This window comes from Eubalaena glacialis, chromosome 10, assembly GCF_028564815.1.
Source record: "Eubalaena glacialis isolate mEubGla1 chromosome 10, mEubGla1.1.hap2.+ XY, whole genome shotgun sequence".
Classification (NCBI taxonomy): Eukaryota; Metazoa; Chordata; class Mammalia; order Artiodactyla; family Balaenidae; genus Eubalaena; species Eubalaena glacialis.
The window spans coordinates 32,524,126-32,550,676 of NC_083725.1; positions in this window are offsets into that span (position 1 = coordinate 32,524,126).

The window sequence follows — 26,551 nt, forward strand, 5'->3', positions numbered from 1 at the left end:
GGCATGGCACATAGAAGAAAATGAGTTTTCTCGAAAGAAACCTTGTGCTTCCAGTTCCTAGTTGGAAGCTCACCCGGCTCTGCTCTATACCAAACGTGAAAGTCAATGTGAGCACTAGCCTCGAAGTAAGGCCCTGATTATGCTGGCAATACGGGAGGCGTGCAGCAGCTCCATGAGGCCTTCATCGCTGTTCTGCTTTAGTTTCACGGTAGGAAGCTTTCCAACATTCCTTGGGACTTTGCTTAAGCAACCGTTTCTTTACCAGAACACTGCGTAGAGACAGTAAGCTCTGGTCCTGCGTGTATGCTGCGTGTTAACCTAGAAATTGGAGACTGATGGCATAAGGCTTCTTTTGCCATTATGAAAGCTCCGTTCATGCGGCCTCGAAGCTACCTGAAAAGCATTGTTGTTGCCGGGGTTTTCCTCACTGCCGGCATGGTTCTCAGAAGAAACTGAGTTTTCTCCTAAGAAACCTTGGGTTTCCAGTTCCTTGTTGGAAGCTCACCCTGCTCTGCGCTATACCTAAAGTGAAAGTCAACGTGAGCCCAAGCTTCGAAGTAAGGCCCTGATTATCCTTGCAAAACGAGAGGCGTGCAGCAGCTCCATGAGGCCTTCATCGTTGTTCTGCTTTAGTTTCAAGGTAGTAAGCTTTTCAACACTCCTAGGGGCCTTGCTTCAGCACCCGTTTCAGTACCAGAACACTGCGTAGAACCAGGAAGTTCTGCTCCTGCGTGTATGCTGCGTGTCAACCTAGAAATTAGAGGCTGACGGCACAAGGCTAGTTTTCCCATTATGAAAGCTCCGTTGATGAGGCCCCGAAGCTACCTGAAAAGCATTGTTGTTACCGTGGTTTTACTTACAGCCGGCATGGCACATAGAAGAAAATGAGTTTTCTCGAAAGAAACCTTGTGCTTCCAGTTCCTAGTTGGAAGCTCACCCGGCTCTGCTCTATACCAAACGTGAAAGTCAATGTGAGCACTAGCCTCGAAGTAAGGCCCTGATTATCCTGGCAAAACTGGAGGCGTGCAGCAGCTCCATGAGGCCTTCATCGCTGTTCTGCTTTAGTTTCACGGTAGTAAGCTTTCCAAGACTCCTAGGGACTTTGCTTAAGCAACCGTTTCGGTACCAGAACACTGCGTAGAGACAGTAAGCTCTGGTCCTGCGTGTATGCTGCGTGTCAACCTAGAAATTGGAGACTGATGGCATAAGGCTTCTTTTGCCATTATGAAAGCTCCGTTCATGCGGCCTCGAAGCTACCTGAAAAGCATTGTTGTTGCCGGGGTTTTCCTCACTGCCGGCATGGTTCTGAGAAGAAAATGAGTTTTCTCCTAAGAAACCTTGGGTTTCCAGTTCCTTGTTGGAAGCTCACCCTGCTCTGCGCTATACCTAAAGTGAAAGTCAACGTGAGCCCAAGCTTCGAAGTAAGGCCCTGATTATCCTTGCAAAACGAGAGGCGTGCAGCAGCTCCATGAGGCCTTCATCGTTGTTCTGCTTTAGTTTCAAGGTAGTAAGCTTTTCAACACTCCTAGGGGACTTGCTTCAGCACCCGTTTCAGTACCAGAACACTGCGTAGAACCAGGAAGCTCTGCTCCTGCGTGTATGCTGCGTGTCAACCTAGAAATTAGAGACTGACGGCACAAGGCTAGTTTTCCCATTATGAAAGCTCCGTGGATGCGGCCCCGAAGCTACCTGAAAAGCACTGTTGTTACCGTGCTTTTACTTACAGCTGGCATGGCACATAGAAGAAAATGAGTTTTCTCGAAAGAAACCTTGTGCTTCCAGTTCCTAGTTGGAAGCTCACCATGCTCTGCTCTATACCAAACGTGAAAGTCAATGTGAGCACTAGCCTCGAAGTAAGGCCCTGATTATGCTGGCAAAACGGGAGGCGTGCAGCAGCTCCATGAGGCCTTCATCGCTGTTCTGCTTTAGTTTCACGGTAGTAAGCTTTCCAAGACTCCTAGGGACTTTGCTTAAGCAACCGTTTCGGTACCAGAACACTGCGTAGAGACAGTAAGCTCTGGTCCTGCGTGTATGCTGCGTGTCAACCTAGAAATTGGAGACTGATGGCATAAGGCTTCTTTTGCCATTATGAAAGCTCCGTTCATGCGGCCTCGAAGCTACCTGAAAAGCATTGTTGTTGCCGGGGTTTTCCTCACTGCCGGCATGGTTCTGAGAAGAAAATGAGTTTTCTCCTAAGAAACGTTGGGGTTCCAGTTCCACGTTGGAAGCTCACCCTGCTCTGCGCTATACCTAAAGTGAAAGTCAACGTGAGCCCAAGCTTCGAAGTAAGGCCCTGATTATCCTTGCAAAACGAGAGGCGTGCAGCAGCTCCATGAGGCCTTCATCGTTGTTCTGCTTTAGTTTCAAGGTAGTAAGCTTTTCAACACTCCTAGGGGCCTTGCTTCAGCACCCGTTTCAGTACCAGAACACTGCGTAGAACCAGGAAGCTCTGCTCCTGCGTGTATGCTGCGTGTCAACCTAGAAATTAGAGACTGACGGCACAAGGCTAGTTTTCCCATTATGAAAGCTCCGTTGATGCGGCCCCGAAGCTACCTGAAAAGCACTGTAGTTACCGTGCTTTTACTTACAGCTGGCATGGTTCATAGAAGAAAATGAGTTTTCTCGAGTGAAACCTTGTGCTTCCAGTTCCTAGTTGGAAGCTCACCCTGCTCTGCTCTATACCAAACGTGAAAGTCAATGTGAGCACTAGCCTCGAAGTAAGGCCCTGATTATGCTGGCAAAACGGGAGGCGTGCAGCAGCTCCATGAGGCCTTCATCGCTGTTCTGCTTTAGTTTCACGGTAGTAGCTTTCCAACATTCCTAGGGACTTTGCTTAAGCAACCGTTTCGGTACCAGAACACTGCGTAGAGACAGTAAGCTCTGGTCCTGCGTGTATGCTGCGAGTCAACCTAGAAATTGGAGACTGATGGCATAAGGCTTCTTTTCCCATTATTAAAGCTCCGTTCATGCGGCCTCGAAGCTACCTGAAAAGCATTGTTGTTGCCGGGGTTTTCCTCACTGCCGGCATGGTTCTGAGGAGAAAATGAGTTTTCTCCTAAGAAACCTTGGGTTTCCAGTTCTTTGTTGGAAGCTCACCCTGTTCTGCGCTATACCTAAAGTGAAAGTCAACGTGAGCCCAAGCTTCGAAGTAAGGCCCTGATTATCCTTGCAAAACGAGAGGCGTGCAGCAGCTCCATGAGACGTTCATCGTTTTCTGCTTTAGTTTCAAGGTAGTGAGCTTTTCAACACTCCTAGGGGACTTGCTTCAGCACCCGTTTCAGTACCAGAACACTGCGTAGAACCAGGAAGCTCTGCTCCTGCGTGTATGCTGCGTGTCAACCTAGAAATTAGAGACTGACGGCACAAGGCTAGTTTTCCCATTATGAAAGCTCCGTGGATGCGGCCCCGAAGCTACCTGAAAAGCACTGTTGTTACCGTGCTTTTACTTACAGCTGGCATGGCACATAGAAGAAAATGAGTTTTCTCGAAAGAAACCTTGTGCTTCCAGTTCCTAGTTGGAAGCTCACCCGGCTCTGCTCTATACCAAACGTGAAAGTCAATGTGAGCACTAGCCTCGAAGTAAGGCCCTGATTATGCTGGCAAAACGGGAGGCGTGCAGCAGCTCCATGAGGCCTTCATCGCTGTTCTGCTTTAGTTTCACGGTAGTAAGCTTTCCAAGACTCCTAGGGACTTTGCTTAAGCAACCGTTTCGGTACCAGAACACTGCGTAGAGACAGTAAGCTCTGGTCCTGCGTGTATGCTGCGTGTCAACCTAGAAATTGGAGACTGATGGCATAAGGCTTCTTTTCCCATTATTAAAGCTCCGTTCATGCGGCCTCGAAGCTACCTGAAAAGCATTGTTGTTGCCGGGGTTTTCCTCACTGCCGGCATGGTTCTGAGAAGAAAATGAGTTTTCTCCTAAGAAACCTTGGGTTTCCAGTTCCTTGTTGGAAGCTCACCCTGCTCTGCGCTATACCTAAAGTGAAAGTCAACGTGAGCCCAAGCTTCGAAGTAAGGCCCTGATTATCCTTGCAAAACGAGAGGCGTGCAGCAGCTCCATGAGGCCTTCATCGTTGTTCTGCTTTAGTTTCAAGGTAGTAAGCTTTTCAACACTCCTAGGGGCCTTGCTTCAGCACCCGTTTCAGTACCAGAACACTGCGTAGAACCAGGAAGCTCTGCTCCTGCGTGTATGCTGCGTGTCAACCTAGAAATTAGAGACTGATGGCACAAGGCTTGTTTTCCCGTTTTGAAAGCTCCATTCATGCGGCCTCGAAGCTACCTGAAAAGCACTGTTGTTACCGTGCTTTTACTTACAGCCGGCATGGCACATAGAAGAAAATGAGTTTTCTCGAAAGAAACCTTGTGCTTCCAGTTCCTAGTTGGAAGCTCACCCTGCTCTGCTCTATACCAAACGTGAAAGTCAATGTGAGCACTAGCCTCGAAGTAAGGCCCTGATTATGCTGGCAAAACGGGAGGCGTGCAGCAGCTCCATGAGGCCTTCATCGCTGTTCTGCTTTAGTTTCACGGTGGTAGCTTTCCAACATTCCTAGGGACTTTGCTTAAGCAACCGTTTCGGTACCAGAACACTGCGTAGAGACAGTAAGCTCTGGTCCTGCGTGTATGCTGCGTGTCAACCTAGAAATTAGAGACTGACGGCACAAGGCTAGTTTTCCCATTATGAAAGCTCCGTGGATGCGGCCCCGAAGCTACCTGAAAAGCACTGTTGTTACCGTGCTTTTACTTACAGCTGGCATGGCACATAGAAGAAAATGAGTTTTCTCGAAAGAAACCTTGTGCTTCCAGTTCCTAGTTGGAAGCTCACCCGGCTCTGCTCTATACCAAACGTGAAAGTCAATGTGAGCACTAGCCTCGAAGTAAGGCCCTGATTATGCTGGCAAAACGGGAGGCGTGCAGCAGCTCCATGAGGCCTTCTTCGCTGTTCTGCTTTAGTTTCACGGTAGTAAGCTTTCCAAGACTCCTAGGGACTTTGCTTAAGCAACCGTTTCGGTACCAGAACACTGCGTAGAGACAGTAAGCTCTGGTCCTGCGTGTATGCTGCGTGTCAACCTAGAAATTGGAGACTGATGGCATAAGGCTTCTTTTGCCATTATGAAAGCTCCGTTCATGCGGCCTCGAAGCTACCTGAAAAGCATTGTTGTTGCCGGGGTTTTCCTCACTGCCGGCATGGTTCTGAGAAGAAAATGAGTTTTCTCCTAAGAAACCTTGGGTTTCCAGTTCCTTGTTGGAAGCTCACCCTGCTCTGCGCTATACCTAAAGTGAAAGTCAACGTGAGCCCAAGCTTCGAAGTAAGGCCCTGATTATCCTTGCAAAACGAGAGGCGTGCAGCAGCTCCATGAGGCCTTCATCGTTGTTCTGCTTTAGTTTCAAGGTAGTGAGCTTTTCAACACTCCTAGGGGACTTGCTTCAGCACCCGTTTCAGTACCAGAACACTGCGTAGAACCAGGAAGCTCTGCTCCTGCGTGTATGCTGCGTGTCAACCTAGAAATTAGAGACTGATAGCACAAGGCTTGTTTTCCCGTTTTGAAAGCTCCATTTATGCGGCCTCGAAGCTACCTGAAAAGCACTGTTGTTACCGTGCATTTACTTACAGCCGGCATGGCACATAGAAGAAAATGAGTTTTCTCGAAAGAAACCTTGTGCTTCCAGTTCCTAGTTGGAAGCTCACCCGGCTCTGCTCTATACCAAACGTGAAAGTCAATGGGTGCACTAGCCTCGAAGTAAGGCCCTGATTATGCTGGCAATACGGGAGGCGTGCAGCAGCTCCATGAGGCCTTCATCGCTGTTCTGCTTTAGTTTCACGGTAGTAAGCTTTCCAACATTCCTAGGGACTTTGCTTAAGCAACCGTTTCGGTACCAGAACACTGCGTAGAGACAGTAAGCTCTGGTCCTGCGTGTATGCTGCGTGTCAACCTAGAAATTAGAGACTGACGGCACAAGGCTAGTTTTCCCATTATGAAAGCTCCGTTGATGCGGCCCCGAAGCTACCTGAAAAGCACTGTTGTTACCGTGCTTTTACTTACAGCCGGCATGGCACATAGAAGAAAATGAGTTTTCTCGAAAGAAACCTTGTGCTTCCAGTTCCTAGTTGGAAGCTCACCCGGCTCTGCTCTATACCAAACGTTAAAGTCAATGTGAGCACTAGCCTCGAAGTAAGGCCCTGATTATCCTGGCAAAACGGGAGGCGTGCAGCAGCTCCATGAGGCCTTCATCGCTGTTCTGCTTTAGTTTCACGGTAGTAAGCTTTCCAAGACTCCTAGGGACTTTGCTTAAGCAACCGTTTCGGTACCAGAACACTGCGTAGAGACAGTAAGCTCTGGTCCTGCGTGTATGCTGCGTGTCAACCTAGAAATTGGAGACTGATGGCATAAGGCTTCTTTTGCCATTATGAAAGCTCCGTTCATGCGGCCTCGAAGCTACCTGAAAAGCATTGTTGTTGCCGGGGTTTTCCTCACTGCCGGCATGGTTCTGAGAAGAAAATGAGTTTTCTCCTAAGAAACCTTGGGTTTCCAGTTCCTTGTTGGAAGCTCACCCTGCTCTGCGCTATACCTAAAGTGAAAGTCAACGTGAGCCCAAGCTTCGAAGTAAGGCCCTGATTATCCTTGCAAAACGAGAGGCGTGCAGCAGCTCCATGAGGCCTTCATCGTTGTTCTGCTTTAGTTTCAAGGTAGTAAGCTTTTCAACACTCCTAGGGGCCTTGCTTCAGCACCCGTTTCAGTACCAGAACACTGCGTAGAACCAGGAAGCTCTGCTCCTGCGTGTATGCTGCGTGTCAACCTAGAAATTAGAGACTGATGGCACAAGGCTTGTTTTCCCGTTTTGAAAGCTCCATTCATGCGGCCTCGAAGCTACCTGAAAAGCACTGTTGTTACCGTGCATTTACTTACAGCCGGCATGGCACATAGAAGAAAGTGAGTTTTCTCGAAAGAAACCTTGTGCTTCCAGTTCCTAGTTGGAAGCTCACCATGCTCTGCTCTATACCAAACGTGAAAGTCAATGTGAGCACTAGCCTCGAAGTAAGGCCCTGATTATGCTGGCAAAACGGGAGGCGTGCAGCAGCTCCATGAGGCCTTCATCGCTGTTCTGCTTTAGTTTCACGGTGGTAGCTTTCCAACATTCCTAGGGACTTTGCTTAAGCAACCGTTTCGGTACCAGAACACTGCGTAGAGACAGTAAGCTCTGGTCCTGCGTGTATGCTGCGTGTCAACCTAGAAATTAGAGACTGACGGCACAAGGCTAGTTTTCCCATTATGAAAGCTCCGTGGATGCGGCCCCGAAGCTACCTGAAAAGCACTGTTGTTACCGTGCTTTTACTTACAGCTGGCATGGCACATAGAAGAAAATGAGTTTTCTCGAAAGAAACCTTGTGCTTCCAGTTCCTAGTTGGAAGCTCACCCGGCTCTGCTCTATACCAAACGTGAAAGTCAATGTGAGCACTAGCCTCGAAGTAAGGCCCTGATTATGCTGGCAAAACGGGAGGCGTGCAGCAGCTCCATGAGGCCTTCTTCGCTGTTCTGCTTTAGTTTCACGGTAGTAAGCTTTCCAAGACTCCTAGGGACTTTGCTTAAGCAACCGTTTCGGTACCAGAACACTGCGTAGAGACAGTAAGCTCTGGTCCTGCGTGTATGCTGCGTGTCAACCTAGAAATTGGAGACTGATGGCATAAGGCTTCTTTTGCCATTATGAAAGCTCCGTTCATGCGGCCTCGAAGCTACCTGAAAAGCATTGTTGTTGCCGGGGTTTTCCTCACTGCCGGCATGGTTCTGAGAAGAAAATGAGTTTTCTCCTAAGAAACCTTGGGTTTCCAGTTCCTTGTTGGAAGCTCACCCTGCTCTGCGCTATACCTAAAGTGAAAGTCAACGTGAGCCCAAGCTTCGAAGTAAGGCCCTGATTATCCTTGCAAAACGAGAGGCGTGCAGCAGCTCCATGAGGCCTTCATCGTTGTTCTGCTTTAGTTTCAAGGTAGTGAGCTTTTCAACACTCCTAGGGGACTTGCTTCAGCACCCGTTTCAGTACCAGAACACTGCGTAGAACCAGGAAGCTCTGCTCCTGCGTGTATGCTGCGTGTCAACCTAGAAATTAGAGACTGATAGCACAAGGCTTGTTTTCCCGTTTTGAAAGCTCCATTTATGCGGCCTCGAAGCTACCTGAAAAGCACTGTTGTTACCGTGCATTTACTTACAGCCGGCATGGCACATAGAAGAAAATGAGTTTTCTCGAAAGAAACCTTGTGCTTCCAGTTCCTAGTTGGAAGCTCACCCGGCTCTGCTCTATACCAAACGTGAAAGTCAATGGGAGCACTAGCCTCGAAGTAAGGCCCTGATTATGCTGGCAATACGGGAGGCGTGCAGCAGCTCCATGAGGCCTTCATCGCTGTTCTGCTTTAGTTTCACGGTAGTAAGCTTTCCAACATTCCTAGGGACTTTGCTTAAGCAACCGTTTCGGTACCAGAACACTGCGTAGAGACAGTAAGCTCTGGTCCTGCGTGTATGCTGCGTGTCAACCTAGAAATTAGAGACTGACGGCACAAGGCTAGTTTTCCCATTATGAAAGCTCCGTTGATGCGGCCCCGAAGCTACCTGAAAAGCACTGTTGTTACCGTGCTTTTACTTACAGCCGGCATGGCACATAGAAGAAAATGAGTTTTCTCGAAAGAAACCTTGTGCTTCCAGTTCCTAGTTGGAAGCTCACCCGGCTCTGCTCTATACCAAACGTTAAAGTCAATGTGAGCACTAGCCTCGAAGTAAGGCCCTGATTATCCTGGCAAAACGGGAGGCGTGCAGCAGCTCCATGAGGCCTTCATCGCTGTTCTGCTTTAGTTTCACGGTAGTAAGCTTTCCAAGACTCCTAGGGACTTTGCTTAAGCAACCGTTTCGGTACCAGAACACTGCGTAGAGACAGTAAGCTCTGGTCCTGCGTGTATGCTGCGTGTCAACCTAGAAATTGGAGACTGATGGCATAAGGCTTCTTTTGCCATTATGAAAGCTCCGTTCATGCGGCCTCGAAGCTACCTGAAAAGCATTGTTGTTGCCGGGGTTTTCCTCACTGCCGGCATGGTTCTGAGAAGAAAATGAGTTTTCTCCTAAGAAACCTTGGGTTTCCAGTTCCTTGTTGGAAGCTCACCCTGCTCTGCGCTATACCTAAAGTGAAAGTCAACGTGAGCCCAAGCTTCGAAGTAAGGCCCTGATTATCCTTGCAAAACGAGAGGCCTGCAGCAGCTCCATGAGGCCTTCATCGTTGTTCTGCTTTAGTTTCAAGGTAGTAAGCTTTTCAACACTCCTAGGGGCCTTGCTTCAGCACCCGTTTCAGTACCAGAACACTGCGTAGAACCAGGAAGCTCTGCTCCTGCGTGTATGCTGCGTGTCAACCTAGAAATTAGAGACTGATGGCACAAGGCTTGTTTTCCCGTTTTGAAAGCTCCATTCATGCGGCCTCGAAGCTACCTGAAAAGCACTGTTGTTACCGTGCTTTTACTTACAGCCGGCATGGCACATAGAAGAAAATGAGTTTTCTCGAAAGAAACCTTGTGCTTCCAGTTCCTAGTTGGAAGCTCACCCGGCTCTGCTCTATACCAAACGTGAAAGTCAATGTGAGCACTAGCCTCGAAGTAAGGCCCTGATTATGCTGGCAATACGGGAGGCGTGCAGCAGCTCCATGAGGCCTTCATCGCTGTTCTGCTTTAGTTTCACGGTAGTAGCTTTCCAACATTCCTAGGGACTTTGCTTAAGCAACCGTTTCGGTACCAGAACACTGCGTAGAGACAGTAAGCTCTGGTCCTGCGTGTATGCTGCGTGTCAACCTAGAAATTAGAGACTGACGGCACAAGGCTAGTTTTCCCATTATGAAAGCTCCGTGGATGCGGCCCCGAAGCTACCTGAAAAGCACTGTTGTTACCGTGCTTTTACTTACAGCTGGCATGGCACATAGAAGAAAATGAGTTTTCTCGAAAGAAACCTTGTGCTTCCAGTTCCTAGTTGGAAGCTCACCCGGCTCTGCTCTATACCAAACGTGAAAGTCAATGTGAGCACTAGCCTCGAAGTAAGGCCCTGATTATGCTGGCAATACGGGAGGCGTGCAGCAGCTCCATGAGGCCTTCTTCGCTGTTCTGCTTTAGTTTCACGGTAGTAAGCTTTCCAAGACTCCTAGGGACTTTGCTTAAGCAACCGTTTCGGTACCAGAACACTGCGTAGAGACAGTAAGCTCTGGTCCTGCGTGTATGCTGCGTGTCAACCTAGAAATTGGAGACTGATGGCATAAGGCTTCTTTTGCCATTATGAAAGCTCCGTTCATGCGGCCTCGAAGCTACCTGAAAAGCATTGTTGTTGCCGGGGTTTTCCTCACTGCCGGCATGGTTCTGAGAAGAAAATGAGTTTTCTCCTAAGAAACCTTGGGTTTCCAGTTCCTTGTTGGAAGCTCACCCTGCTCTGCGCTATACCTAAAGTGAAAGTCAACGTGAGCCCAAGCTTCGAAGTAAGGCCCTGATTATCCTTGCAAAACGAGAGGCGTGCAGCAGCTCCATGAGGCCTTCATCGTTGTTCTGCTTTAGTTTCAAGGTAGTGAGCTTTTCAACACTCCTAGGGGACTTGCTTCAGCACCCGTTTCAGTACCAGAACACTGCGTAGAACCAGGAATCTCTGCTCCTGCGTGTATGCTGCGTGTCAACCTAGAAATTAGAGACTGATAGCACAAGGCTTGTTTTCCCGTTTTGAAAGCTCCATTCATGCGGCCTCGAAGCTACCTGAAAAGCACTGTTGTTACCGTGCATTTACTTACAGCCGGCATGGCACATAGAAGAAAGTGAGTTTTCTCGAAAGAAACCTTGTGCTTCCAGTTCCTAGTTGGAAGCTCACCCGGCTCTGCTCTTTACCAAACGTGAAAGTCAATGGGAGCACTAGCCTCGAAGTAAGGCCCTGATTATGCTGGCAATACGGGAGGCGTGCAGCAGCTCCATGAGGCCTTCATCGCTGTTCTGCTTTAGTTTCACGGTAGTAAGCTTTCCAACATTCCTAGGGACTTTGCTTAAGCAACCGTTTCGGTACCAGAACACTGCGTAGAGACAGTAAGCTCTGGTCCTGCGTGTATGCTGCGTGTCAACCTAGAAATTAGAGACTGACGGCACAAGGCTAGTTTTCCCATTATGAAAGCTCCGTTGATGCGGCCCCGAAGCTACCTGAAAAGCACTGTTGTTACCGTGCTTTTACTTAGAGCCGGCATGGCACATAGAAGAAAATGAGTTTTCTCGAAAGAAACCTTGTGCTTCCAGTTCCTAGTTGGAAGCTCACCCGGCTCTGCTCTATACCAAACGTTAAAGTCAATGTGAGCACTAGCCTCGAAGTAAGGCCCTGATTATCCTGGCAAAACGGGAGGCGTGCAGCAGCTCCATGAGGCCTTCATCGCTGTTCTGCTTTAGTTTCACGGTAGTAAGCTTTCCAAGACTCCTAGGGACTTTGCTTAAGCAACCGTTTCGGTACCAGAACACTGCGTAGAGACAGTAAGCTCTGGTCCTGCGTGTATGCTGCGTGTCAACCTAGAAATTGGAGACTGATGGCATAAGGCTTCTTTTGCCATTATGAAAGCTCCGTTCATGCGGCCTCGAAGCTACCTGAAAAGCATTGTTGTTGCCGGGGTTTTCCTCACTGCCGGCATGGTTCTGAGAAGAAAATGAGTTTTCTCCTAAGAAACCTTGGGTTTCCAGTTCCTTGTTGGAAGCTCACCCTGCTCTGCGCTATACCTAAAGTGAAAGTCAACGTGAGCCCAAGCTTCGAAGTAAGGCCCTGATTATCCTTGCAAAACGAGAGGCGTGCAGCAGCTCCATGAGGCCTTCATCGTTGTTCTGCTTTAGTTTCAAGGTAGTAAGCTTTTCAACACTCCTAGGGGCCTTGCTTCAGCACCCGTTTCAGTACCAGAACACTGCGTAGAACCAGGAAGCTCTGCTCCTGCGTGTATGCTGCGTGTCAACCTAGAAATTAGAGACTGATGGCACAAGGCTTGTTTTCCCGTTTTGAAAGCTCCATTCATGCGGCCTCGAAGCTACCTGAAAAGCACTGTTGTTACCGTGCTTTTACTTACAGCCGGCATGGCACATAGAAGAAAATGAGTTTTCTCGAAAGAAACCTTGTGCTTCCAGTTCCTAGTTGGAAGCTCACCCGGCTCTGCTCTATACCAAACGTGAAAGTCAATGTGAGCACTAGCCTCGAAGTAAGGCCCTGATTATGCTGGCAATACGGGAGGCGTGCAGCAGCTCCATGAGGCCTTCATCGCTGTTCTGCTTTAGTTTCACGGTAGTAAGCTTTCCAACATTCCTAGGGACTTTGCTTAAGCAACCGTTTCGGTACCAGAACACTGCGTAGAACCAGGAAGCTCTGCTCCTGCGTGTATGCTGCGTGTCAACCTAGAAATTGGAGACTGATGGCACAAGGCTAGTTTTCCCATTATGAAAGCTCCGTTGATGCGGCCCCGAAGCTACCTGAAAAGCACTGTTGTTACCGTGCTTTTACTTACAGCCGGCATGGCACATAGAAGAAAATGAGTTTTCTCGAAAGAAACCTTGTGCTTCCAGTTCCTAGTTGGAAGCTCACCCGGCTCTGCTCTATACCAAACGTGAAAGTCAATGTGAGCACTAGCCTCTAAGTAAGGCCCTGATTATCCTGGCAAAACGGGAGGCGTGCAGCAGCTCCATGAGGCCTTCATCGCTGTTCTGCTTTAGTTTCACGGTAGTAAGCTTTCCAAGACTCCTAGGGACTTTGCTTAAGCAACCGTTTCGGTACCAGAACACTGCGTAGAGACAGTAAGCTCTGGTCCTGCGTGTATGCTGCGTGTCAACCTAGAAATTGGAGACTGATGGCATAAGGCTTCTTTTGCCATTATGAAAGCTCCGTTCATGCGGCCTCGAAGCTACCTGAAAAGCATTGTTGTTGCCGGGGTTTTCCTCACTGCCGGCATGGTTCTCAGAAGAAACTGAGTTTTCTCCTAAGAAACCTTGGGTTTCCAGTTCCTTGTTGGAAGCTCACCCTGCTCTGCGCTATACCTAAAGTGAAAGTCAACGTGAGCCCAAGCTTCGAAGTAAGGCCCTGATTATCCTTGCAAAACGAGAGGCGTGCAGCAGCTCCATGAGGCCTTCATCGTTGTTCTGCTTTAGTTTCAAGGTAGTAAGCTTTTCAACACTCCTAGGGGCCTTGCTTCAGCACCCGTTTCAGTACCAGAACACTGCGTAGAACCAGGAAGTTCTGCTCCTGCGTGTATGCTGCGTGTCAACCTAGAAATTAGAGGCTGACGGCACAAGGCTAGTTTTCCCATTATGAAAGCTCCGTTGATGAGGCCCCGAAGCTACCTGAAAAGCATTGTTGTTACCGTGGTTTTACTTACAGCCGGCATGGCACATAGAAGAAAATGAGTTTTCTCGAAAGAAACCTTGTGCTTCCAGTTCCTAGTTGGAAGCTCACCCGGCTCTGCTCTATACCAAACGTGAAAGTCAATGTGAGCACTAGCCTCGAAGTAAGGCCCTGATTATCCTGGCAAAACTGGAGGCGTGCAGCAGCTCCATGAGGCCTTCATCGCTGTTCTGCTTTAGTTTCACGGTAGTAAGCTTTCCAAGACTCCTAGGGACTTTGCTTAAGCAACCGTTTCGGTACCAGAACACTGCGTAGAGACAGTAAGCTCTGGTCCTGCGTGTATGCTGCGTGTCAACCTAGAAATTGGAGACTGATGGCATAAGGCTTCTTTTGCCATTATGAAAGCTCCGTTCATGCGGCCTCGAAGCTACCTGAAAAGCATTGTTGTTGCCGGGGTTTTCCTCACTGCCGGCATGGTTCTGAGAAGAAAATGAGTTTTCTCCTAAGAAACCTTGGGTTTCCAGTTCCTTGTTGGAAGCTCACCCTGCTCTGCGCTATACCTAAAGTGAAAGTCAACGTGAGCCCAAGCTTCGAAGTAAGGCCCTGATTATCCTTGCAAAACGAGAGGCGTGCAGCAGCTCCATGAGGCCTTCATCGTTGTTCTGCTTTAGTTTCAAGGTAGTAAGCTTTTCAACACTCCTAGGGGCCTTGCTTCAGCACCCGTTTCAGTACCAGAACACTGCGTAGAACCAGGAAGCTCTGCTCCTGCGTGTATGCTGCGTGTCAACCTAGAAATTAGAGACTGATGGCACAAGGCTTGTTTTCCCGTTTTGAAAGCTCCATTCATGCGGCCTCGAAGCTACCTGAAAAGCACTGTTGTTACCGTGCTTTTACTTACAGCCGGCATGGCACATAGAAGAAAATGAGTTTTCTCGAAAGAAACCTTGTGCTTCCAGTTCCTAGTTGGAAGCTCACCCGGCTCTGCTCTATACCAAACGTGAAAGTCAATGTGAGCACTAGCCTCGAAGTAAGGCCCTGATTATGCTGGCAATACGGGAGGCGTGCAGCAGCTCCATGAGGCCTTCATCGCTGTTCTGCTTTAGTTTCACGGTAGTAAGCTTTCCAACATTCCTAGGGACTTTGCTTAAGCAACCGTTTCGGTACCAGAACACTGCGTAGAACCAGGAAGCTCTGCTCCTGCGTGTATGCTGCGTGTCAACCTAGAAATTGGAGACTGATGGCACAAGGCTAGTTTTCCCATTATGAAAGCTCCGTTGATGCGGCCCCGAAGCTACCTGAAAAGCACTGTTGTTACCGTGCTTTTACTTACAGCCGGCATGGCACATAGAAGAAAATGAGTTTTCTCGAAAGAAACCTTGTGCTTCCAGTTCCTAGTTGGAAGCTCACCCGGCTCTGCTCTATACCAAACGTGAAAGTCAATGTGAGCACTAGCCTCTAAGTAAGGCCCTGATTATCCTGGCAAAACGGGAGGCGTGCAGCAGCTCCATGAGGCCTTCATCGCTGTTCTGCTTTAGTTTCACGGTAGTAAGCTTTCCAAGACTCCTAGGGACTTTGCTTAAGCAACCGTTTCGGTACCAGAACACTGCGTAGAGACAGTAAGCTCTGGTCCTGCGTGTATGCTGCGTGTCAACCTAGAAATTGGAGACTGATGGCATAAGGCTTCTTTTGCCATTATGAAAGCTCCGTTCATGCGGCCTCGAAGCTACCTGAAAAGCATTGTTGTTGCCGGGGTTTTCCTCACTGCCGGCATGGTTCTCAGAAGAAACTGAGTTTTCTCCTAAGAAACCTTGGGTTTCCAGTTCCTTGTTGGAAGCTCACCCTGCTCTGCGCTATACCTAAAGTGAAAGTCAACGTGAGCCCAAGCTTCGAAGTAAGGCCCTGATTATCCTTGCAAAACGAGAGGCGTGCAGCAGCTCCATGAGGCCTTCATCGTTGTTCTGCTTTAGTTTCAAGGTAGTAAGCTTTTCAACACTCCTAGGGGCCTTGCTTCAGCACCCGTTTCAGTACCAGAACACTGCGTAGAACCAGGAAGCTCTGCTCCTGCGTGTATGCTGCGTGTCAACCTAGAAATTAGAGACTGACGGCACAAGGCTAGTTTTCCCATTATGAAAGCTCCGTTGATGCGGCCCCGAAGCTACCTGAAAAGCACTGTAGTTACCGTGCTTTTACTTACAGCTGGCATGGTTCATAGAAGAAAATGAGTTTTCTCGAGTGAAACCTTGTGCTTCCAGTTCCTAGTTGGAAGCTCACCCTGCTCTGCTCTATACCAAACGTGAAAGTCAATGTGAGCACTAGCCTCGAAGTAAGGCCCTGATTATGCTGGCAAAACGGGAGGCGTGCAGCAGCTCCATGAGGCCTTCATCGCTGTTCTGCTTTAGTTTCACGGTAGTAGCTTTCCAACATTCCTAGGGACTTTGCTTAAGCAACCGTTTCGGTACCAGAACACTGCGTAGAGACAGTAAGCTCTGGTCCTGCGTGTATGCTGCGAGTCAACCTAGAAATTGGAGACTGATGGCATAAGGCTTCTTTTCCCATTATTAAAGCTCCGTTCATGCGGCCTCGAAGCTACCTGAAAAGCATTGTTGTTGCCGGGGTTTTCCTCACTGCCGGCATGGTTCTGAGGAGAAAATGAGTTTTCTCCTAAGAAACCTTGGGTTTCCAGTTCTTTGTTGGAAGCTCACCCTGTTCTGCGCTATACCTAAAGTGAAAGTCAACGTGAGCCCAAGCTTCGAAGTAAGGCCCTGATTATCCTTGCAAAACGAGAGGCGTGCAGCAGCTCCATGAGACCTTCATCGTTTTCTGCTTTAGTTTCAAGGTAGTGAGCTTTTCAACACTCCTAGAGGACTTGCTTCAGCACCCGTTTCAGTACCAGAACACTGCGTAGAACCAGGAAGCTCTGCTCCTGCGTGTATGCTGCGTGTCAACCTAGAAATTAGAGACTGACGGCACAAGGCTAGTTTTCCCATTATGAAAGCTCCGTGGATGCGGCCCCGAAGCTACCTGAAAAGCACTGTCGTTACCGTGCTTTTACTTACAGCTGGCATGGCACATAGAAGAAAATGAGTTTTCTCGAAAGAAACCTTGTGCTTCCAGTTCCTAGTTGGAAGCTCACCCGGCTCTGCTCTATACCAAACGTGAAAGTCAATGTGAGCACTAGCCTCGAAGTAAGGCCCTGATTATGCTGGCAAAACGGGAGGCGTGCAGCAGCTCCATGAGGCCTTCATCGCTGTTCTGCTTTAGTTTCACGGTAGTAAGCTTTCCAAGACTCCTAGGGACTTTGCTTAAGCAACCGTTTCGGTACCAGAACACTGCGTAGAGACAGTAAGCTCTGGTCCTGCGTGTATGCTGCGTGTCAACCTAGAAATTGGAGACTGATGGCATAAGGCTTCTTTTCCCATTATTAAAGCTCCGTTCATGCGGCCTCGAAGCTACCTGAAAAGCATTGTTGTTGCCGGGGTTTTCCTCACTGCCGGCATGGTTCTGAGAAGAAAATGAGTTTTCTCCTAAGAAACCTTGGGTTTCCAGTTCCTTGTTGGAAGCTCACCCTGCTCTGCGCTATACCTAAAGTGAAAGTCAACGTGAGCCCAAGCTTCGAAGTAAGGCCCTGATTATCCTTGCAAAACGAGAGGCGTGCAGCAGCTCCATGAGGCCTTCATCGTTGTTCTGCTTTAGTTTCAAGGTAGTAAGCTTTTCAACACTCCTAGGGGCCTTGCTTCAGCACCCGTTTCAGTACCAGAACACTGCGTAGAACCAGGAAGCTCTGCTCCTGCGTGTATGCTGCGTGTCAACCTAGAAATTAGAGACTGATGGCACAAGGCTAGTTTTCCCATTATGAAAGCTCCGTTGATGTTGCCCCGAAGCTACCTGAAAAGCACTGTTGTTACCGTGCTTTTACTTACAGCCGGCATGGCACATAGAAGAAAATGAGTTTTCTCGAAAGAAACCTTGTGCTTCCAGTTCCTAGTTGGAAGCTCACCCGGCTCTGCTCTATACCAAACGTGAAAGTCAATGTGAGCACTAGCCTCGAAGTAAGGCCCTGATTATGCTGGCAATACGGGAGGCGTGCAGCAGCTCCATGAGGCCTTCATCGCTGTTCTGCTTTAGTTTCACGGTAGTAAGCTTTCCAACATTCCTAGGGACTTTGCTTAAGCAACCGTTTCGGTACCAGAACACTGCGTAGAACCAGGAAGCTCTGCTCCTGCGTGTATGCTGCGTGTCAACCTAGAAATTGGAGACTGATGGCACAAGGCTAGTTTTCCCATTATGAAAGCTCCGTTGATGCGGCCCCGAAGCTACCTGAAAAGCACTGTTGTTACCGTGCTTTTACTTACAGCCGGCATGGCACATAGAAGAAAATGAGTTTTCTCGAAAGAAACCTTGTGCTTCCAGTTCCTAGTTGGAAGCTCACCCGGCTCTGCTCTATACCAAACGTGAAAGTCAATGTGAGCACTAGCCTCTAAGTAAGGCCCTGATTATCCTGGCAAAACGGGAGGCGTGCAGCAGCTCCATGAGGCCTTCATCGCTGTTCTGCTTTAGTTTCACGGTAGTAAGCTTTCCAAGACTCCTAGGGACTTTGCTTAAGCAACCGTTTCGGTACCAGAACACTGCGTAGAGACAGTAAGCTCTGGTCCTGCGTGTATGCTGCGTGTCAACCTAGAAATTGGAGACTGATGGCATAAGGCTTCTTTTGCCATTATGAAAGCTCCGTTCATGCGGCCTCGAAGCTACCTGAAAAGCATTGTTGTTGCCGGGGTTTTCCTCACTGCCGGCATGGTTCTCAGAAGAAACTGAGTTTTCTCCTAAGAAACCTTGGGTTTCCAGTTCCTTGTTGGAAGCTCACCCTGCTCTGCGCTATACCTAAAGTGAAAGTCAACGTGAGCCCAAGCTTCGAAGTAAGGCCCTGATTATCCTTGCAAAACGAGAGGCGTGCAGCAGCTCCATGAGGCCTTCATCGTTGTTCTGCTTTAGTTTCAAGGTAGTAAGCTTTTCAACACTCCTAGGGGCCTTGCTTCAGCACCCGTTTCAGTACCAGAACACTGCGTAGAACCAGGAAGTTCTGCTCCTGCGTGTATGCTGCGTGTCAACCTAGAAATTAGAGGCTGACGGCACAAGGCTAGTTTTCCCATTATGAAAGCTCCGTTGATGAGGCCCCGAAGCTACCTGAAAAGCATTGTTGTTACCGTGGTTTTACTTACAGCCGGCATGGCACATAGAAGAAAATGAGTTTTCTCGAAAGAAACCTTGTGCTTCCAGTTCCTAGTTGGAAGCTCACCCGGCTCTGCTCTATACCAAACGTGAAAGTCAATGTGAGCACTAGCCTCGAAGTAAGGCCCTGATTATCCTGGCAAAACTGGAGGCGTGCAGCAGCTCCATGAGGCCTTCATCGCTGTTCTGCTTTAGTTTCACGGTAGTAAGCTTTCCAAGACTCCTAGGGACTTTGCTTAAGCAACCGTTTCGGTACCAGAACACTGCGTAGAGACAGTAAGCTCTGGTCCTGCGTGTATGCTGCGTGTCAACCTAGAAATTGGAGACTGATGGCATAAGGCTTCTTTTGCCATTATGAAAGCTCCGTTCATGCGGCCTCGAAGCTACCTGAAAAGCATTGTTGTTGCCGGGGTTTTCCTCACTGCCGGCATGGTTCTGAGAAGAAAATGAGTTTTCTCCTAAGAAACCTTGGGTTTCCAGTTCCTTGTTGGAAGCTCACCCTGCTCTGCGCTATACCTAAAGTGAAAGTCAACGTGAGCCCAAGCTTCGAAGTAAGGCCCTGATTATCCTTGCAAAACGAGAGGCGTGCAGCAGCTCCATGAGGCCTTCATCGTTGTTCTGCTTTAGTTTCAAGGTAGTAAGCTTTTCAACACTCCTAGGGGCCTTGCTTCAGCACCCGTTTCAGTACCAGAACACTGCGTAGAACCAGGAAGCTCTGCTCCTGCGTGTATGCTGCGTGTCAACCTAGAAATTAGAGACTGATGGCACAAGGCTTGTTTTCCCGTTTTGAAAGCTCCATTCATGCGGCCTCGAAGCTACCTGAAAAGCACTGTTGTTACCGTGCTTTTACTTACAGCCGGCATGGCACATAGAAGAAAATGAGTTTTCTCGAAAGAAACCTTGTGCTTCCAGTTCCTAGTTGGAAGCTCACCCGGCTCTGCTCTATACCAAACGTGAAAGTCAATGTGAGCACTAGCCTCGAAGTAAGGCCCTGATTATGCTGGCAATACGGGAGGCGTGCAGCAGCTCCATGAGGCCTTCATCGCTGTTCTGCTTTAGTTTCACGGTAGTAAGCTTTCCAACATTCCTAGGGACTTTGCTTAAGCAACCGTTTCGGTACCAGAACACTGCGTAGAACCAGGAAGCTCTGCTCCTGCGTGTATGCTGCGTGTCAACCTAGAAATTGGAGACTGATGGCACAAGGCTAGTTTTCCCATTATGAAAGCTCCGTTGATGCGGCCCCGAAGCTACCTGAAAAGCACTGTTGTTACCGTGCTTTTACTTACAGCCGGCATGGCACATAGAAGAAAATGAGTTTTCTCGAAAGAAACCTTGTGCTTCCAGTTCCTAGTTGGAAGCTCACCCGGCTCTGCTCTATACCAAACGTGAAAGTCAATGTGAGCACTAGCCTCTAAGTAAGGCCCTGATTATCCTGGCAAAACGGGAGGCGTGCAGCAGCTCCATGAGGCCTTCATCGCTGTTCTGCTTTAGTTTCACGGTAGTAAGCTTTCCAAGACTCCTAGGGACTTTGCTTAAGCAACCGTTTCGGTACCAGAACACTGCGTAGAGACAGTAAGCTCTGGTCCTGCGTGTATGCTGCGTGTCAACCTAGAAATTGGAGACTGATGGCATAAGGCTTCTTTTGCCATTATGAAAGCTCCGTTCATGCGGCCTCGAAGCTACCTGAAAAGCATTGTTGTTGCCGGGGTTTTCCTCACTGCCGGCATGGTTCTCAGAAGAAACTGAGTTTTCTCCTAAGAAACCTTGGGTTTCCAGTTCCTTGTTGGAAGCTCACCCTGCTCTGCGCTATACCTAAAGTGAAAGTCAACGTGAGCCCAAGCTTCGAAGTAAGGCCCTGATTATCCTTGCAAAACGAGAGGCGTGCAGCAGCTCCATGAGGCCTTCATCGTTGTTCTGCTTTAGTTTCAAGGTAGTAAGCTTTTCAACACTCCTAGGGGCCTTGCTTCAGCACCCGTTTCAGTACCAGAACACTGCGTAGAACCAGGAAGCTCTGCTCCTGCGTGTATGCTGCGTGTCAACCTAGAAATTAGAGACTGACGGCACAAGGCTAGTTTTCCCATTATGAAAGCTCCGTTGATGCGGCCCCGAAGCTACCTGAAAAGCACTGTAGTTACCGTGCTTTTACTTACAGCTGGCATGGTTCATAGAAGAAAATGAGTTTTCTCGAGTGAAACCTTGTGCTTCCAGTTCCTAGTTGGAAGCTCACCCTGCTCTGCTCTATACCAAACGTGAAAGTCAATGTGAGCACTAGCCTCGAAGTAAGGCCCTGATTATGCTGGCAAAACGGGAGGCGTGCAGCAGCTCCATGAGGCCTTCATCGCTGTTCTGCTTTAGTTTCACGGTAGTAGCTTTCCAACATTCCTAGGGACTTTGCTTAAGCAACCGTTTCGGTACCAGAACACTGCGTAGAGACAGTAAGCTCTGGTCCTGCGTGTATGCTGCGAGTCAACCTAGAAATTGGAGACTGATGGCATAAGGCTTCTTTTCCCATTATTAAAGCTCCGTTCATGCGGCCTCGAAGCTACCTGAAAAGCATTGTTGTTGCCGGGGTTTTCCTCACTGCCGGCATGGTTCTGAGGAGAAAATGAGTTTTCTCCTAAGAAACCTTGGGTTTCCAGTTCTTTGTTGGAAGCTCACCCTGTTCTGCGCTATACCTAAAGTGAAAGTCAACGTGAGCCCAAGCTTCGAAGTAAGGCCCTGATTATCCTTGCAAAACGAGAGGCGTGCAGCAGCTCCATGAGACCTTCATCGTTTTCTGCTTTAGTTTCAAGGTAGTGAGCTTTTCAACACTCCTAGGGGACTTGCTTCAGCACCCGTTTCAGTACCAGAACACTGCGTAGAACCAGGAAGCTCTGCTCCTGCGTGTATGCTGCGTGTCAACCTAGAAATTAGAGACTGACGGCACAAGGCTAGTTTTCCCATTATGAAAGCTCCGTGGATGCGGCCCCGAAGCTACCTGAAAAGCACTGTCGTTACCGTGCTTTTACTTACAGCTGGCATGGCACATAGAAGAAAATGAGTTTTCTCGAAAGAAACCTTGTGCTTCCAGTTCCTAGTTGGAAGCTCACCCGGCTCTGCTCTATACCAAACGTGAAAGTCAATGTGAGCACTAGCCTCGAAGTAAGGCCCTGATTATGCTGGCAAAACGGGAGGCGTGCAGCAGCTCCATGAGGCCTTCATCGCTGTTCTGCTTTAGTTTCACGGTAGTAAGCTTTCCAAGACTCCTAGGGACTTTGCTTAAGCAACCGTTTCGGTACCAGAACACTGCGTAGAGACAGTAAGCTCTGGTCCTGCGTGTATGCTGCGTGTCAACCTAGAAATTGGAGACTGATGGCATAAGGCTTCTTTTCCCATTATTAAAGCTCCGTTCATGCGGCCTCGAAGCTACCTGAAAAGCATTGTTGTTGCCGGGGTTTTCCTCACTGCCGGCATGGTTCTGAGAAGAAAATGAGTTTTCTCCTAAGAAACCTTGGGTTTCCAGTTCCTTGTTGGAAGCTCACCCTGCTCTGCGCTATACCTAAAGTGAAAGTCAACGTGAGCCCAAGCTTCGAAGTAAGGCCCTGATTATCCTTGCAAAACGAGAGGCGTGCAGCAGCTCCATGAGGCCTTCATCGTTGTTCTGCTTTAGTTTCAAGGTAGTAAGCTTTTCAACACTCCTAGGGGCCTTGCTTCAGCACCCGTTTCAGTACCAGAACACTGCGTAGAACCAGGAAGCTCTGCTCCTGCGTGTATGCTGCGTGTCAACCTAGAAATTAGAGACTGATGGCACAAGGCTTGTTTTCCCGTTTTGAAAGCTCCATTCATGCGGCCTCGAAGCTACCTGAAAAGCACTGTTGTTACCGTGCTTTTACTTACAGCCGGCATGGCATATAGAAGAAAATGAGTTTTCTCGAAAGAAACCTTGTGCTTCCAGTTCCTAGTTGGAAGCTCACCCTGCTCTGCTCTATACCAAACGTGAAAGTCAATGTGAGCACTAGCCTCGAAGTAAGGCCCTGATTATGCTGGCAAAACGGGAGGCGTGCAGCAGCTCCATGAGGCCTTCATCGCTGTTCTGCTTTAGTTTCACGGTAGTAGCTTTCCAACATTCCTAGGGACTTTGCTTAAGCAACCGTTTCGGTACCAGAACACTGCGTAGAGACAGTAAGCTCTGGTCCTGCGTGTATGCTGCGTGTCAACCTAGAAATTAGAGACTGACGGCACAAGGCTAGTTTTCCCATTATGAAAGCTCCGTGGATGCGGCCCCGAAGCTACCTGAAAAGCACTGTTGTTACCGTGCTTTTACTTACAGCTGGCATGGCACATAGAAGAAAATGAGTTTTCTCGAAAGAAACCTTGTGCTTCCAGTTCCTAGTTGGAAGCTCACCCGGCTCTGCTCTATACCAAACGTGAAAGTCAATGTGAGCACTAGCCTCGAAGTAAGGCCCTGATTATGCTGGCAAAACGGGAGGCGTGCAGCAGCTCCATGAGGCCTTCTTCGCTGTTCTGCTTTAGTTTCACGGTAGTAAGCTTTCCAAGACTCCTAGGGACTTTGCTTAAGCAACCGTTTCGGTACCAGAACACTGCGTAGAGACAGTAAGCTCTGGTCCTGCGTGTATGCTGCGTGTCAACCTAGAAATTGGAGACTGATGGCATAAGGCTTCTTTTGCCATTATGAAAGCTCCGTTCATGCGGCCTCGAAGCTACCTGAAAAGCATTGTTGTTGCCGGGGTTTTCCTCACTGCCGGCATGGTTCTGAGAAGAAAATGAGTTTTCTCCTAAGAAACCTTGGGTTTCCAGTTCCTTGTTGGAAGCTCACCCTGCTCTGCGCTATACCTAAAGTGAAAGTCAACGTGAGCCCAAGCTTCGAAGTAAGGCCCTGATTATCCTTGCAAAACGAGAGGCGTGCAGCAGCTCCATGAGGCCTTCATCGTTGTTCTGCTTTAGTTTCAAGGTAGTAAGCTTTTCAACACTCCTAGGGGACTTGCTTCAGCACCCGTTTCAGTACCAGAACACTGCGTAGAACCAGGAAGCTCTGCTCCTGCGTGTATGCTGCGTGTCAACCTAGAAATTAGAGACTGATAGCACAAGGCTTGTTTTCCCGTTTTGAAAGCTCCATTTATGCGGCCTCGAAGCTACCTGAAAAGCACTGTTGTTACCGTGCATTTACTTACAGCCGGCATGGCACATAGAAGAAAATGAGTTTTCTCGAAAGAAACCTTGTGCTTCCAGTTCCTAGTTGGAAGCTCACCCGGCTCTGCTCTATACCAAACGTGAAAGTCAATGGGAGCACTAGCCTCGAAGTAAGGCCCTGATTATGCTGGCAATACGGGAGGCGTGCAGCAGCTCCATGAGGCCTTCATCGCTGTTCTGCTTTAGTTTCACGGTAGTAAGCTTTCCAACATTCCTAGGGACTTTGCTTAAGCAACCGTTTCGGTACCAGAACACTGCGTAGAGACAGTAAGCTCTGGTCCTGCGTGTATGCTGCGTGTCAACCTAGAAATTACAGACTGACGGCACAAGGCTAGTTTTCCCATTATGAAAGCTCCGTTGATGCGGCCCCGAAGCTACCTGAAAAGCACTGTTGTTACCGTGCTTTTACTTACAGCCGGCATGGCACATAGAAGAAAATGAGTTTTCTCGAAAGAAACCTTGTGCTTCCAGTTCCTAGTTGGAAGCTCACCCGGCTCTGCTCTATACCAAACGTTAAAGTCAATGTGAACACTAGCCTCGAAGTAAGGCCCTGATTATCCTGGCAAAACGGGAGGCGTGCAGCAGCTCCATGAGGCCTTCATCGCTGTTCTGCTTTAGTTTCACGGTAGTAAGCTTTCCAAGACTCCTAGGGACTTTGCTTAAGCAACCGTTTCGGTACCAGAACACTGCGTAGAGACAGTAAGCTCTGGTCCTGCGTGTATGCTGCGTGTCAACCTAGAAATTGGAGACTGATGGCATAAGGCTTCTTTTGCCATTATGAAAGCTCCGTTCATGCGGCCTCGAAGCTACCTGAAAAGCATTGTTGTTGCCGGGGTTTTCCTCACTGCCGGCATGGTTCTGAGAAGAAAATGAGTTTTCTCCTAAGAAACCTTGGGTTTCCAGTTCCTTGTTGGAAGCTCACCCTGCTCTGCGCTATACCTAAAGTGAAAGTCAACGTGAGCCCAAGCTTCGAAGTAAGGCCCTGATTATCCTTGCAAAACGAGAGGCGTGCAGCAGCTCCATGAGGCCTTCATCGTTGTTCTGCTTTAGTTTCAAGGTAGTAAGCTTTTCAACACTCCTAGGGGCCTTGCTTCAGCACCCGTTTCAGTACCAGAACACTGCGTAGAACCAGGAAGCTCTGCTCCTGCGTGTATGCTGCGTGTCAACCTAGAAATTAGAGACTGATGGCACAAGGCTTGTTTTCCCGTTTTGAAAGCTCCATTCATGCGGCCTCGAAGCTACCTGAAAAGCACTGTTGTTACCGTGCTTTTACTTACAGCCGGCATGGCACATAGAAGAAAATGAGTTTTCTCGAAAGAAACCTTGTGCTTCCAGTTCCTAGTTGGAAGCTCACCCGGCTCTGCTCTATACCAAACGTGAAAGTCAATGTGAGCACTAGCCTCGAAGTAAGGCCCTGATTATGCTGGCAATACGGGAGGCGTGCAGCAGCTCCATGAGGCCTTCATCGCTGTTCTGCTTTAGTTTCACGGTAGTAGCTTTCCAACATTCCTAGGGACTTAGCTTAAGCAACCGTTTCGGTACCAGAACACTGCGTAGAGACAGTAAGCTCTGGTCCTGCGTGTATGCTGCGTGTCAACCTAGAAATTAGAGACTGATGGCACAAGGCTAGTTTTCCCATTATGAAAGCTCCGTTGATGCGGCCCCGAAGCTACCTGAAAAGCACTGTTGTTACCGTGCTTTTACTTACAGCCGGCATGGCACATAGAAGAAAATGAGTTTTCTCGAAAGAAACCTTGTGCTTCCAGTTCCTAGTTGGAAGCTCACCCGGCTCTGCTCTATACCAAACGTGAAAGTCAATGTGAGCACTAGCCTCGAAGTAAGGCCCTGATTATCCTGGCAAAACGGGAGGCGTGCAGCAGCTCCATGAGGCCTTCATCGCTGTTCTGCTTTAGTTTCACGGTAGTAAGCTTTCCAAGACTCCTAGGGACTTTGCTTAAGCAACCGTTTCGGTACCAGAACACTGCGTAGAGACAGTAAGCTCTGGTCCTGCGTGTATGCTGCGTGTCAACCTAGAAATTGGAGACTGATGGCATAAGGCTTCTTTTGCCATTATGAAAGCTCCGTTCATGCGGCCTCGAAGCTACCTGAAAAGCATTGTTGTTGCCGGGGTTTTCCTCACTGCCGGCATGGTTCTGAGAAGAAAATGAGTTTTCTCCTAAGAAACCTTGGGTTTCCAGTTCCTTGTTGGAAGCTCACCCTGCTCTGCGCTATACCTAAAGTGAAAGTCAACGTGAGCCCAAGCTTCGAAGTAAGGCCCTGATTATCCTTGCAAAACGAGAGGCGTGCAGCAGCTCCATGAGGCCTTCATCGTTGTTCTGCTTTAGTTTCAAGGTAGTAAGCTTTTCAACACTCCTAGGGGCCTTGCTTCAGCACCCGTTTCAGTACCAGAACACTGCGTAGAACCAGGAAGCTCTGCTCCTGCGTGTATGCTGCGTGTCAACCTAGAAATTAGAGACTGATGGCACAAGGCTTGTTTTCCCGTTTTGAAAGCTCCATTCATGCGGCCTCGAAGCTACCTGAAAAGCACTGTTGTTACCGTGCTTTTACTTACAGCCGGCATGGCACATAGAAGAAAATGAGTTTTCTCGAAAGAAACCTTGTGCTTCCAGTTCCTAGTTGGAAGCTCACCCTGCTCTGCTCTATACCAAACGTGAAAGTCAATGTGAGCACTAGCCTCGAAGTAAGGCCCTGATTATGCTGGCAAAACGGGAGGCGTGCAGCAGCTCCATGAGGCCTTCATCGCTGTTCTGCTTTAGTTTCACGGT